Raw genomic sequence first — 14558 nt, 5'->3', positions numbered from 1 at the left:
GACTCTGTCCCTCTGGAGGCTCTGGAGAGAGGCCCTTTAAAACAGTCTCTGGCTGGATCTCTCTTTGAGGAGGATTCTGGTTGGAACTCTCTCTGGTGAAGTCAGCTGAGATGGAGCTGGCCTGGTGTCACTAGAATCCTTTCTTAAAAGACTGACTGACTGATCTCTCTTAAGACTCAGGTCTAGGCCATGTTGGCTTAAGGCCCTTCATACTTTTTTTTCTCTCTCTCTCTTTCTTTGATTACTCATTGTATTATAAATTAAATTCTCTATAAAACCCAGTTGACTTGGGTATATTCATAATTGGGAATATTTCCCTGGCGACCACCTTATATTTGATTTAAAACCAAGACACTGTAGTGAAACATATTTTCTGCAGTCAAATTTACTCACCCACTCTTATATCTATTATAATTTATATCTTCCACCATTTTAACTCACTACAGTTTACAACCTCAACCATTTTAATTATAACAGTTTACTCTTTTAAATGCCACCGTTTATGGCAGCCAACTACTTTTAAATGTTACAGTGTATGTCTCCCACTATTTTAAATATTACATTCATTCCAGCCATAAATATGGCTCTCATAATCTGAGAGTGGGCTTAAATCCCTGAGCAGGGTGAAGGATCTGTATCCATCAGCACCCCAAAGAGCCCCTCAACTTCAGAGATGGCAACAATAAAGAGAAATTCCTGTTCCAAAGAGCATAGTATGGGTCAGAGACATGACATAGAGCAGCAAATGTGGCAGACAACCAAGACTAGTACAAACAGTGCTGGTCTAATGTGAAGGAAGTTAATCCTCTAGCAACCCCAAGAGTAGTTCTTTTTTCAATGAAACCTAAACCACAAGGTTACTAAGAAAGGTACTACATCAGTTGGATGCTAAGCCCTATAGCCCACAGATCTCTAAGGGTTTTTTCTAGCTCTGTAGCAACTCTAAATTGTTCTCCCTTTGGAGATTGATTTTTGAAATCTTGTTTTTGCTTCTTGTTTAAAGAAAATTTCTAGGCTATTTGTTAGTTCTTAGGGTTTTTAAAAAATTTTTGAGGGGAGATTGTGGCAGATCTTTACAAGCACCAAGCCAGGGGTGAACCTAGAGGAATACTGTAGTTATAGGGTGAGGGTGGGGTGGTGTTTGGGCTTAAGCACTAAAGCAACCCAAGTTATGAGGAATCTGTATTATTTTAAGGATTATTGATTTGGTTACAAATCAGCATGTACAAATTATGATGAAGCACTATGAAAAGGAATTTATATATAACTGTGGATTCCTTAGGAGTTATTATAAAGTACTGGGAAAGACTTTTAGGAAACAGAACATTTTATCAGGTACAATAAACTACCAGACCCTGGGAAAGACTTCTCTGTGGTTTCCAGAAAAGTATCCTCAATTTGGCCTGTAGTCCATTGTGCCCAGAAGAACCCTGGGATGATATTTAGTGACTGAAAAATTTAACTAGGGGGAAGATTTAGTGGATATGACCAAGAATAGCAGTATTAATTCAGCAAGACTAAAGAAGAAAACCTTTGCTGTGATTTTGTGTGTTTTATATGAACAGATGCTCTGCCATAGATATTTATTTTGATGGCTCATTGACACCTCACTGAAGATGATTAATAGAATTTTGGCATTTGAAGATGACTGTTTGAATTGTATGTGATGCAGACCTGCACTATAGCCTATGACTTATGTTCTGTTTTTTTAAAAAAACGTTTACTTTCCATGTTGGTGTGTATTGGCTCCAAGGCCAAAGAGTGGTAAGATCTAGGCAATGGGGGTTAAGTGACTTGCCCAGGGTCACACAGCTGGGAAGTGTCTGAGACCAGATTTGAACCCAGGACCTCCCATCTCTAGGCCTGGCTCTCAATCCACTGAGCTACCCAGCTGCCCCCTATGACTTACGTTTTTAAAAAAGGAAGTCAGAAAACTAAAGATGGGGAGTAGAACTGAACATGAATAGAGACAAAATCTGAGAGATCTGCTATTCATGGAGAGATTTGGATCCTTGGCAAAACAAATGAAATCTTATATATTCATGCAACTCCCAAGGGAGCCTCCAATCCTTCAGAAAGACAGAAACTCTTGGACAGAGAAACAATGAAGGTCTTGGAATGTTAATAATATGGCCCTAGGAGAGAAAGGAATCTCAGAGCCCAACAAATAGCAGCAGCCAGGGAGAGTGGTAGAGTGATGAAAGTTTCCAGAGAGAGAAAGGGGAGGTGCTACATCAAGGAGAATTAAACATGAGTGTTGGCCTTCCACTAGGAGTGAGTTAGCTGTCCAAGAGAAAGGAGTTCCAAATATTCTTTCCTTCTAGATCAGTCTCAACCACCAAAGTTGTTATAAATATGGAGTACTATCATAGGTCTCCCAAGCCAAGGTGGGACTTATGGAAGGTTAGAATTGCTTTACTGTATAATGTGCTCTGCTGGGAGTCCTTTGTTTTTTGCATTTTCTGTGGGATGAAATAAAAACTATATTGGATATGTGTGGTTAACCTGAGTGCTTACTTGGAAAGTTTTTATCTTTTATATAGAGACCTAGACATGAACCAAATTGTGTATTTCCTAGGAGTTGGAGCGAAAAAGTGATTTTATAGGAGTCCCTCATGATTAAACCATATCTTTGTAAACTCAGAGCTGAGGTTAGGGGTTAGAGGTTATACAATTATAATGGTTTAAATTCCTTCACTTTGGAGAATTTTGCAACAGCATTTTAATCACTTCCATTTTCATCTATTCTTTTAGTTAAAAAAATAATTTTGAAGAAAAATGTATAGTTAACTGGTGATTAGAATGAATTTCATTGCATTTCAATCTCATTTCTAATTAGACAATATTAAATTAACAAGACTTTATCACAGATGAAAATAACAGATACTTCTACTTGCTTCTTATTAAGATAATTGTAAAAGTAGCTGAAAAAATTAATACCAACAACCATTTTGGTAGCTAAGCCATGTCTAAATCTATAATTCTCAGTGAGGTCCTCTGTGTGATACTATAGGGGAAAAAAATGATTAGAAGAACTCCTTTCTCCATAGCTAGTTTAGACCTTACAGGAGAAGATAGTTTATCAGCTGATTATCAATTGTCCATTTTCTGCTTCATGCCCCCTCTGATGAGAAGGCAATATCTGGTCTAAGACACAGTTAAAATATTCATTAATTTAGCCTTTTTGCTTTTCATAGCGTTGATGCATAAGACTAACATTAATCTACGAATACTAACATTAATTTACATAGTATTTTTTTTAAACCCTTACCTTCTGTCTTGGAGTCAATACTGTGTAATGGCTCCAAGGCAGAAGAGTGGTAAGGGCTAGGCAATGGGGGTCAAGTGACTTGCCCAGGGTCACACAGCTAGGAAGTGGCTGAGGCCAGATTTTAACCTAGGACCTCCCGTCTCTAGGCCTGGTTCTCAATCCACTGAGCTACCCAGCTGCCCCCTCATAGTATTTTTAAAGTTACAAAACACTTTCCCTTATAACAATCTTGTGAAAGTATTGAAGTATTATTTTCCTCATTTAGTGAGTGAGGAAACTGAGGCTCAGAGACATTAAGTGATTTGTCCATCATCACATAGTCAATAAGTGAGTGGTGTCTTGAATCCAAATCCTGTGCTATTTCCATTATATCATTCTGCCTCCTTTTCAAAAACACTTTCTATTCATATAGCATTTGAGTAAAACACTTCACATAGATTGCCGCACTTAATTATCACAACAGTCCATTGAGACTGGCATGCCTGTTGTCATTCCTATATTACAGATTCTAATAGTTAAAGCTCTGAGAGCTTAAATTATCTTCTCAGAGTCATACAACTAGTGTATCTACTCTATTACACTGTCATCCAAGCAAAATTACATTATTTATTAGGTTTTTCAAGACATATTCACTAGTTGTGAAATTTTGCTAATTGAAAGTGACTATTTAGTTCAAGGTAAAAATTTAAGTAATAATTTCAGCAAGGAAATTTATCCTGGCAATATTTCAGTGTTATACCCACTTAGATGTACTGAAATTATGTCAGTACAGTTCTTTAAAGGAAATCATTAGAAGCTTTGGTTGATATAATGATTTTACTAAGATCAGAGTTTGTTTTTGATGTTTATGTTTAATTGAATTTCTCTGAATTTGCTATGCATTCTGTGTATTGGTAGTTTTTGATTGAGAGTAAAATACCGTACTGTATTTACAAAAATAAAGTCTTGTGAATGAAAAGATTAAGATAATTTTTAAAATTAATCAGAGAAAATATATTCTCATCTAATTCCAAATCCAAGTATTATATATATATATTTCAAATGACCATTTTATAATGTATTCACAAGGCCAACATTTTGAATTATATAATATTTTAATTTGTACTAGATATAGCATTCTTTACATTACTTGGAAAAACTAGTGAAAAATACCTTTTGATGCCTTTTGTAATTTATAAATTTCACAAATGGGTAAAATAATATTCAAAAAAACCTTTGGCTTTTCCATATTAAAATGTGATTTAGAGAACATTCATATTTACATTTAATGTTCACCCATGCTACCTTACTTGTGGTCTTCATGGCATCAAGGTATAAGAACAAACAAGTAAAATGAGGAGACCTATAAGATCCCCCATCCAGCTCTGAATCTATTATCTATTTTTCTGGTTGAAATAATTGCTTATGTCACCTAATCAGTGGAAGAACCAGAATATTAATTCAGTTACCCCGACTCTTGAGTCAAAATCTCTAACTAGAATATTAATTAGATTATTTCAGCTTCTTAGTTAAGTCTTCTTTCTAACTGACCATCTGTAGATACTTTAGTTAAAAGGATAAATTTAGCAAAATTCTCAACTGGCTTCTGTCTTTTAGAAATTATAGAGAAATCACTAGTTAACTTTTTGGTTAACAGTCCATCTTGCACATCTAAATGATAAATACATTGTACTCCTGCTTTAAGTAAAGGTAGATTTTTCTGATTATCAAAATAGTAAATTGTAAACATCAATTAGGTGTTTATGAGATTGCAGTTATTTTATTTCCTATAATTTTTTTTCTATCTACAATCCCTCTGACATAAATTATATTACTACATTTAGTGCATCTAGATCCTAATTTTACTCCATCTCCAGTAGGGTATGAATCACCCTTATAAGTCTATTTGATAAAGAATCAATGAGCAAAAGAGAGGGGAAAGTTGAGAAAGTGGAGGAATCATAATTATAGTCTCTCATTTGTCAGCCCTAAAATAAACCCTGCTCACTGCAGGCAACCCATTATATAAGTCAATAAAACTATTATGTATATTCCCCTTTAATTTTAAATAAATTGACATTATTATATATCTAACTAATAATGAAGAAATAGAGACATGCACAATATTATGTAATGAATCAGTAGAAAATATTTTCATCCTTATATTCTGCCTACTAAAATATACACATAAATATTATCAAAGAATATTAGTGCAAAGACATGTTTATTCAGTAATAGATTCACAGTCATAATTTTTAAATCATAAACACAGTAGTAAGTAAGTAGTAAGTAAATACCAAAACATCCTCAATTTTTACAATAATTGGTCATCTATTAAGGCTGAGATTTTGCAAATAAATATAACAGAAATAGTAAATACTTTTACAGATCATAACACAATAAAGACAGTAATTAGTTCATGGAGCATAAACAAAATACAAAAACCTGAATGGAAGCTTAACAATGAAATCCTAAGTAGCAAGAGGGTCAAAAAATAAGTTATAGAAACAATAATTATATAAAAGGCAATAATTACAAAACAACATATAAAAATTTCTGGAATAAACATAGCTAAAGCAATCCTTCCTAGAAAAATTATATCCCTCCAAACCATAAATTAGCAAAACAGGAGAGGATTAATTAACCAAATATACATCTACAAAAGTAAAAATCCAACCAATCACCAAAACCAAAAAAGCTCAAAAAAGCAAAGATTAAAAACTCGAGGAAAGATCAATTGGAAAAAAAAAACAAAACTAGAGAAATTATAAACAAAACTTAAGGACAGGTTCTTTGAAAAGATTTAACAAGATTGGTAAACCTTTAACCAATCTGTTTAAAAAGAAGAGGACAGAAAACTAAATCAACAAAAGAGTAAATATTGAAATCACAACAAAACCAGAACAGATAAAAATAATCTACTATGCACAATTATATGCTGTCACGATTAAAATTTAGGGGAAACTGAGGCAGGTAGAAATTAGTTTCTCTCTGCAAGGAGTATTATATTTTTATGAGTTTTATTGAAGATTAAAATATAAAGAAAACACAAGTAAGAAAAGCACGTGTCTAGGCCCAGAGAGCCTATTCACGACCACTCATATCTTGTCTGCTAGGTGGAGAGCCGCGTATGCTCAGAAGCAGAAGTAAAAAGAGAAAAAAAAAAGAGACCCCACCTATGGCAGAGAGCCTTTAAATAATATTTTGCTCTTGTCCTAGGTGAGAATCCAGTGAGATTACAAAGCACTCTGGGGAAGTGGATCAAGGATTTCTGGGGATTGAAGTCCTGGATTCAAGTATCCATTTTACAATGCTAAAATTTGAATCTATAAAATACCCAAGTTAAAAAAGTACCATATGGAGATATTAAATAATCTAATCAGAAAAGAAAATAGAATAAGTAATATAGGAACTACCAGAACTGGTAAGGAAGAGGAAACTCCCAATTGTGATGCAATTACAGGAAAATTATAGAAGAAGTTTTAACACAATAAATGCCAGTTCTATATAAATTATTCTCAAAATTTAATAAAGAAAGCATTCTACCAGATCCCTTTCATGAGATGAATATAGTCCTAATATCTAAACAAGGGAAAGACAAAGAAATATAGACCAGTGTTATTAATGAATATCAATTTAAATTTTAAAAATAAAACTCTGCAATCTACAGCAATTTATATAAGAAATCATTCATTGTTACCAATCTGTTTTAATTCTAGTGTCTTTTTAAAAAAAACCCTTACTTTCCAGGGGGCAGCTGGGTAGCTTGGTGGATTGAGAGCCAGGCCTAGAGATGGGAGGTCCTAGGTTCAAATCTGGCTTCAGACACTTCCTAGCTGTGTGACCCTGGGCAAGTCATTTGACCCCTATTGCCTAGCCCTTACCACTCTTCTGCCTTGGAGCCAATACACAGTATTGACTCCAAGACAGAAGGTAAGGGTTTAAAAAAAAACACCTTACTTTCCGTCTTAGAATGAACTGTGTATTGGTTCCAAAGCAGAAGAGAGGTAAGGGCTAGGCAATGGGGGTCAAGTGACTTGCGCAGGGTCACACAGCTAGGAAGTATCTGAGGCCATATTTGAAACCAGGACCTCCCATCTCTAAGCCTGGTGCTCAATCCACTGAGCACCTACCTGGTCCTAGTGTATGTTATCTCCTTCATTAGACTGTGAGTTCCTTGAGAGTAGAGATTTGTCTTTTTCCTTTCTTTGGGAAGATTTTCTGACAGGATATAGAACCTATAATGACCCTTAAAGGAAGCTAATGATTTTAAGAGTTGAATGTGAGAGGGAAGTACATTCCAGGCTCTTTATACAAGAGTGTTCTGTGAAGACACAAAGATGGGATGGAAATGTGAGCTCCGGGAACTTTGAGTTTATCAGTTTGTCTGTTAAGAAAATTGGGGTGGGGGGGGGCAAGCTGGGTGGCTCAGTGGATTGAGAGTCAGGTCTAGAGATGGGAGGTCCTAGGTTCAAATCTGGCCTCAGACACTTCCCAGGTGTGACCCTGGGCAAGTCACTTGACTTCCATTGCCTAGCCCTTGACTTCCATTGCCTAGCCTTTACTGCTCTTCTGCCTTGGAGCCAATACACAGTTCATTCTAAGACAGAAGGTAAGGGTTTAAAAAAAAAAAAAGAAAATTGGAAGGGAACAATGTTAAATATATATATCAAGAAAAGTAGAGTAGAGCCAGAATATAAAGGGCTTTAAATAACAAGCTAAGGAGTTTGTATTCTATCCTGGAGAAAACTGAGAATTAGTGATGATCTTTACGCAGGGGAGTGGTATGGTCAATTTAGTTACATTAGATCTGGTGGAAAATATCTACAAAATTTTGAAACCCTATTAAATAGTCATTTTTTAATAATTCAGGAATGTTCCTTCAACAAAGGCCTACTTTGCTGGCTCACAATGATGTGGAGGTAGACCTGAGAAAAAGACATAGAGCTCTCAAAGGCTACACTGAGAGCGGAACCTTTCTTAGGTTTGTCTTTTAATATGGTCTTAGTTATAGAAGGGCAGAAAGAATCTTCACCAGGAGGTTATAGAGTTCTTGATTATGTGTCTCTGATTTGGTCTTGGGTCCCTTTGGCAATAACAGTAATAAAATGGGAGAAGAAAGATAGAAGGTACTTAAAAACATTAACTGTCCTTCATTACCAGTTGATGTGTTTACTGCTAGAGGACCTGATCATATCCATATTGATATTATTGCTGTGTAATTAATTAGGCAATGTAAAATTCTTGAAGTTAAATAAGAGCATGATCCAAATGATATCCTTAGTTGGGCAAATAAAAGAGTTGATGGAGTTGGTTTCATTGTGTTTCCAAAAGCAAGAACAAATATATCAAGAGCTCCTTGTTCATCTCACCTTGCAGTTATCACAGTGAGCATGTAAATAGATTACAATGAAGATAATTGCATTTTAATCATCAGCATAATTTTCTTTTTCTTTTAAATAGCTTTTAAAGCTATTTTATTTCTCTAATTACATGTAATAACAATTTTCAACATACATTTTCTGAAAGTACAAGATCTAAATTGTCCTGCTCTCTCCCTCCCTCCCCTCCACCATCTTGGAGATGGGAAGCAATTTGATCTAGAGTATAGATCTATTATCATGCAAAATGTACTTCCATATTGGTCAGTGTTATAAGAGAATATTCAAATAAAATCAGAACCCCAAAATAAAATCATAAATAAACTGAGGTGGAAAATAGTATGCTTTGATCTGCATTCTGTCTCCAACAGTTCTTTCTTTGGATTTGGATAACGTTCTTTGTCTTAAGTCCCTCAGAATTGTCCTGGATCATTAGCTGAGAGTAGATAAGTCTTTCATGACTGATCATTAAATAATATTGATCAATCTCATTTTCAAAGGATAAAATAGAAAGTTCTGTGAAGAATTAGGTAAGATCCTTCAAAGTAACCCTACATTTATCTTGATACTTGGTAACTTCAATTTGAGGATCATAGGAACATAGATTTAGAGCTGAAAGCAATCATGGAGTTTAGAGACTATCCTGGTCCAGGTTCAAGAAATGAAGGAGGTCAAAGACTGGTAGATTGTCCAGAAAGATTCATGCCTATATATTATGAATATTTTCTTTTTTTAAAAAATGGTTAACGGGCACTAAATGTGGCCCTAAACAACATTCACAAAATCTGAAAATTATATCTCAACAAACAAGAAATAATTGGTTACCTGTATGATAATAATTTCAGAATCAATTTAGGTGTATAGTCAAATCATTCACTGGTTAAAAGTCTAAATCAATTAGAATAAAAAATAAAAATCATAAAGAAAAGCTCAATTACAGTAGGTCTAACCTGATCTGTTCAAATAATCTGTTGACTTTAAAATACATTGACTATAACATCATTTTTTAGAAAACTTTTTTAACTGATACAAAATGTCTGTCACAATGAAGATGTCAAAAGAACCCAGAAAAACCCTCAGACAATACTTAGCCTCCTTACTAAATAGAAAGACACAGCAACCTTAGGCAACATTGGTTTAGAGTATAAACTTATTAGCAAAACAATGGAGTAGAATGATGGAAAATTACAAACAGTGAAGTAATCATCACAAAACAATGTGAAGCTCTTACAAGGAAATGAATTTTAAAAGAGCTTGGCATGAGACACGACTAAACCAGATCATTCAGAGAACATTTTCTGTTGAAATTGAAAGGACAGAGAGCACTATCAGTTAGGAAGATTAGGAAAAGTTTCCCTTGGAAAGTGGGATCTGTGTTGAGCTTAGAAGGAAACTAAAGATTCTCACACAAAAAGACACAAAAAGGAACAGATCTGCTAGTGTTTTCTTTCATTTTATCATTATTATTACAATAGTGGAATGACTGCCTTTGTACATTTTTCTCACCTGGGTGTCTAATGTACAATGTAAGAGATTGAAAGTAGCTTTTAAGAAGAGAAAGGCAAAAAGAACCATTGAATCCTATATACAGAAGTGGTGATACAATTCTAAAGGCACTGAGGGATAATTTAAAAAATATTTTTTAATGTTTCCATTTTGTTCCATGGTTACATGATTCTTGTTGTCTCCCCTGTTTTCTCCCCCCTCCCAGAACACTGGGTTATACATGTATTATCACTCAAAACTATTTCCATGTTTTTTTACTTTTGTAATAGGGTAATCTTTTAAAACCCAAACCCTAAAACATATACCTATATAAACAGATGATAAATCATATGTTTTCTTCTGAATTTCTACTCCCACAGTTCTTTCTCCAGATGTGGATAGCATTCTTTCTTATAAGTCTGAGGGATCATTTTAAAAGTTGTTTCAGAGACATATATTTGGCCTGTTTTTTGGTAGAAATTCCCCAAAAATATGAAAAAAATCTCAGATGTTATTATTAGCCCAAACAGGCAACCAAGAAGACATTAATAGCCATCAGCCCATATGTCTACTTTTTCACCTATGCAAACTTTCTTATGTGAATGTTAGGTATATATATTGGGCACATGCATAATATAAATTAAAAAAGGAATCAGGAAAAGTCCTACAGATAACTTTCTATAGCAGATTATTATATCATATGTTGGTTGATGACCCACAGAGATAATTGGCTAATCCTCTGATCATCATTTCAAGTGAGGCATAAAACAGAAACTTATGCTTGCCGGGTATGTAGATTATCTTGATTCAATGAAAGATATTCTGCAAAAAATACAAAGGGAAAGGGGATTGTCTATACCTGGTTTTCTGCATGCTCTTGTAAGCATAATGTTTTGCTGATTTTATAAATTTGGAGAAAAACTACAGAGCTTCTAGATGAGATCCATGGTTTCTCAAAAGGGAATGGTTCAGTCATCCACAAAGGAAAAACCAAATGGATGAAGAATGCATATTGCTCAGATTATGATGTGTAGTTGGAAGGATTAGCCATTTGAGTGTTCTCTGTCCTGGTTAGACCAATCTGGAGTGTTGTGTCCAGATCCGAAAGGTACTTGATATATAGAGGAGGATCATAAGATTGTATATCTAGAACCAGAAGAAATCTTAGAAGTCATCTAGTCCATCTCCTGCATTTTGTAGATGAGGTGAGGGATTTGCTCAGAATCATACAGACAGTATCAGAGGGAGGATTTACCCAAATCTCCCTCTGTTGCCTAGATATCATAAGAGAGAACTTATTCTATATGCCACTCATTTGAAGGAACTGGGAACATTTATCACACAGGAGGAGACTTTGTCTCTAAGTATTTGTAAGGGAATTTGGGGGAGAAGGATTAGATTTGTTCTGCTTGGCCCCAGAGGCAGAATTAAAAGCCATGAGTGAAAATCGCAGAAAGATAGATTTAGGCTTCATGTAAGGAATAATTAGAGCTGAGAACATTTTCCTCAGGAAAGTAATGGCTTTCCCTTCATTAGAAGTGTTCATGTAAAGTTTGGATGGCCTTTATTGGAAACATTAGCAGAGGGATTCCTTTACAGGCATGTGTTGGACTAGATTTCCCCTAAAGTCCCCTCTCTTCCATGGCATGTGAATCTTGAGTAGGTAGTGCAGATACTCTGTAACCCGGGCCCACATTTTATCAGAATGAAAAGAACAGGCTGGATTGCATTTGAAAAACTATAAATGCTTCCTGCCACCAAAGCCCATCTTTTTAAACTACCATTTTAACTGCATACTATTCTTTAAGTAATGCTGTAGTGCTACAAACTGTGGGGCACTGACACAATCTGAGAAAAATTAAGATGGCAGATACTTACTAACTGTATGACCCCCCCGAGCGAGTCATTTAACCTCTGTCTGATTCAGTTTCCTTATCTATAAAATCGGATAATAATTATTATCTTATGAAGACAATAGCTCTTTTTATTATAAAGAGGAAAGAGTATGTAAATTGAAGAGATCATAGATCATTGAACTACTGAAGTGCAAAATAAGCTTGTTTTGAACAACAGTTTTAATTTAACTTACTTGTGAGTATCCATTACATATTATTTTGTTTTCTATATGTGAAAGTCACATGTACAATAAGATATTATGCGGTTCATATTTTCATGATCAAACTGCTCCCCCTTTATTCTGCATTAGCAACATTTATCGCACATGATAGAGTGACGGTAGCACAGAAATAGACCCTTAATTCAGCCATACTTTCAAAGGTTACATTTTAAAATGTATAAAGCTTTCATTTGTGCATAATATTTCCATAAGCATGTAAGATCAAAGGATCATAGATTTAGAGCTGGGAGGTCAGTCAGTCAATAAACATTTATTAAACACCTACTGTATGCCAAACACTTTGTTAAGTTCTAGGGATATAAAGAAAGGCAGTTTCAGGAGGCTCCCAGTCTAACAGGGAAGATAATATGAAAAACCGCAATGACCAAGCAAGCTACATACAGGATAAATGGAAAGAAATTAAACTAAAATCACTAGAATTAAGGGAGATTGGAAAAGGCTTTCTGTAGAAGGTGGGATTTTAGCTGGAACTTGAGAGAATCCAGGAGGGAGAGCTTTCCACACAGCAGAAGACAAGTGGGGGAAAATGCTTGGTGTTGGGAGACAGAGTATCTTGTTCAAGGAACAGCCAAGGGGCCATCTTGAATGCATTGCAGAGGATGTGAGGGCAAGGAGCAAAGGAAGGAGACAGGTTATGAAGGGCTTGGAACACCAACAAGAGGATTTTGTATTTAATTTTAGAGATGATAGAGATTCTTTGGAGTTTATGGAATAGGGTGGTGACAAGGTCAGCCTTGCACTTTAGAAAGGGACTTTAGAGGCCATTAAGTTCAATCTCTCATTTTAGAGATGAAGAAACTGAGACCAAGAGATGCTGAGTGACTTACTCAGTATCACACAGCTATTAACAGTCTGAAGCAGAATTCAAATTCAGGTCTTCATGACCCCAAATAGAATGCTGTAGCTACTATACTCATTAGACTTCTCATGAACAAATGCATGGTCTTGAAGTGGTTAAGACCACTACTGCTATCATCATTTTATGTTGAACTGTAATATTTCCTTATAAAGCTAAAGGATAATGTGAATCCAGGGATTTTCAGTGCTTCAGTTAACGATATAAATGTTAACACACAGCTTTCTTTGGACCGATGTATTCAGATATTTTTTTGCTCTTCTCACAAAGTTTCTCAATAGTTATTATTAAATAAGGTGACTTTGATGAATAATTTGTAATTATCTTAAGTCCTCACCAGTTCCTCATCCTTTTATGGAGATGCCCTGGGTTCTAGGAGGTAATGTCATCAGAGATGGCAGGTTCTGCTGTTTCAGAAAGGTTTCAAATATGAGTACTGGTGACCCTGTCCACTTTCCAAGAATCAGCCTCAGTCAGTTATTGAGAGAGGTCTATCACCATTACCCTGGCCACCAAGTGATTACTTTTTTGCCTTAGTTTTTGCCATAATAATGCAATTATTTTAATTATATATACATATATATATATTAACCACCGTCCCTGAAGGAAGAGAATCAGTAGTGATGCCCAGAGGCAAACCTCCAAAGTACCTTTAAGCTTAATCTTATCTCTAGTATTTCTGTTTATTAATAAATAAGGAGGAGTTGTCTGAAAAAAATCACAGAGTATGGGTGATATTATTTGGTACATTTTTTTCCTGTGGACCTGAATGAAAGGAACTTCTATGACTCTAAGGGGAAAAGAAATTTTATAACTGTTTTTCCCCCTATTCCCAACTGAAAGATATCATAGGCTGTAGCTACATGTGTCCCATGTAATGAAGAACTGAAGTAATTATGCAGGTAATTGTTTTTTTTTTGTTTGTTTTTTGTTTTTTGCAAAAAAAGGCTTTGGTGATTGAATTAGCCACCTAATTGCTTGAATTCTCCAATTCACTTCCTGTGAAGACACAGCTGTGGAGAGAGCATGATGGAAAAAACTGTTCATTTATAACCTTTCTAAATAAGTTTATGTTCTGATCAATTGAAGTAAAGTGTGCTGGGAAATTATTCGAGTTTTATTAAAATTGTATAAATGAAAGTTACAAATTGGGCAAAAAGAGGAAAGGATCACAGAGAAATATATTTCCCTTCTAAAAGATTGATTTCTAAATTCTGTGTCAATTCTTGAAAGTTTATATTCTAGATTTCCTCCCTTTATTTTTCTTTATTAATTCTATTTTGAAGAGCAAGATCTCTTGACTTTTTTCTCCTGTTTCTCAAAACTATTCACATCTCAGTGATTTTCAAGAATTATATATATATTCTTCAACTCATTGGCTTCCCCTCTTCCAAATTTCTCCATTACTGCCGATGCTGCTTTCCCTTATCCAAGCTTGCAAGTTCAGAG

General features: G+C 35.0%; 1 protein-coding gene across 1 annotated transcript in view; it reads left to right on the top strand.

Moving 5' to 3' along the window:
• Nucleotides 1-14558, top strand: part of HDGFL3 (HDGF like 3) — a 95311-nt gene that overhangs the window by 73688 nt on the left and 7065 nt on the right. The window lies entirely within an intron of this gene.

This window comes from Monodelphis domestica, chromosome 1, assembly GCF_027887165.1.
Source record: "Monodelphis domestica isolate mMonDom1 chromosome 1, mMonDom1.pri, whole genome shotgun sequence".
NCBI lineage: Eukaryota > Metazoa > Chordata > Mammalia > Didelphimorphia > Didelphidae > Monodelphis > Monodelphis domestica.
Note: the sequence above shows the minus strand (reverse complement) of the source record. Positions and strands in the feature narration are given on the sequence as shown.